This window comes from Lupinus angustifolius, unplaced genomic scaffold (assembly GCF_001865875.1).
Source record: "Lupinus angustifolius cultivar Tanjil unplaced genomic scaffold, LupAngTanjil_v1.0 Scaffold_1507, whole genome shotgun sequence".
Classification (NCBI taxonomy): Eukaryota; Viridiplantae; Streptophyta; class Magnoliopsida; order Fabales; family Fabaceae; genus Lupinus; species Lupinus angustifolius.
In genome coordinates, this window is record NW_017728829.1 from 1 (window position 1) to 1,081 (window position 1,081).

Sequence of the window (1,081 nt, forward strand, 5' to 3'; positions counted from 1 at the left end):
TCGCCTGCCACGCGGGCGGCCCGGGTTCGATTCCCGGCCGATGCACGCCACATTTTGAAGCAGTTGCGTTAGCCGGCCGCTAGATGGCCGCGTGGGTCCTGGACAGGAGCAAGTAGCGCTCGGGGCCAGCCCCGCGTCCGCCACGTATGACGTGCGCCTCGGGGGGCCCCTTTTTTTCTTTATACTTACCTGGCTCAGGATACTTACCGTGATCACGAAGGCGGTAGTCCCAGGGCGAGGCCCGTCCATTGCACTTCGGGTGGGCTGACCTCTGCGAGTATCCCAAATGTGGATACCTCGGGAGTGTAATTTTTGATAGACGGGACTGCGTTCGCGCTGTCCCGGAACAATCACAAGGACGAACAAGAAGAGGAGAGCAGAGGAGAGGAGGGAACCGTGCCAGGGCGTAAACATGGGTAAGTGAGAGGGGGAAAAAAATAAAATAAAAAGGAGATGGTCTGACTGTTTTGGCCGGGCCGATACGCGGCTGCCACTCCCGGGCGCGATCCCACGACTGCTCACCGCGGGGACTTTTGGCTGCTGGGTCAACCCCCCTGGCCCGGTCCGCCCCTCCTTAGCCAACCTGGGCTCCTCGGACTCCTCCAAGGTCTCCATGCCGACGGCCAGCTTCGTGCGGACGCCCAGTCACCATGACCCACCGCGCAGCGGAAGCCCCAGCCTCAAACCATCCTCATCTCCCGGCCTCCAAGGTAGCTGGATTACAGGAGTGCGCCACGACTCCCGGCCTGGCTGTGGTGGAGACGGGACGCTGGGCCACTGCTCCGGCGGGCGTGCGAGCCTGCGGCTTCGAGTCCAGCGCTTCCCGGCGGGGCCACTATTGTTTGAGTCAGGCCGTCTCGTCCGGCGGCTGCATTGAACGTTTGCGGTGAGTACAACTGGCCCGTTGGTCTAGGGGTATGATTCTCGCTTCGGGTGCGAGAGGTCCCGGGTTCAAATCCCGGACGGGCCCATGGTCGTCCAATTTCTAAATTATGACTTTTGTTTTCCTGATTTTAATTATTTTTTAATTTGTTACAGCACCGTCCTCTCCTGTGCCCCGGCTGCGAGGACTGACTACGCG

General features: G+C 60.7%; 1 non-coding gene across 1 annotated transcript; it reads left to right on the plus strand.

Moving 5' to 3' along the window:
* Positions 1-898: 898 nt before the first annotated feature.
* Positions 899-970, plus strand: TRNAP-CGG. Its single transcript has one exon. It is a non-coding gene; the product is annotated as a tRNA-Pro (tRNA).
* The last annotated feature ends 111 nt before the right edge of the window (positions 971-1,081 follow it).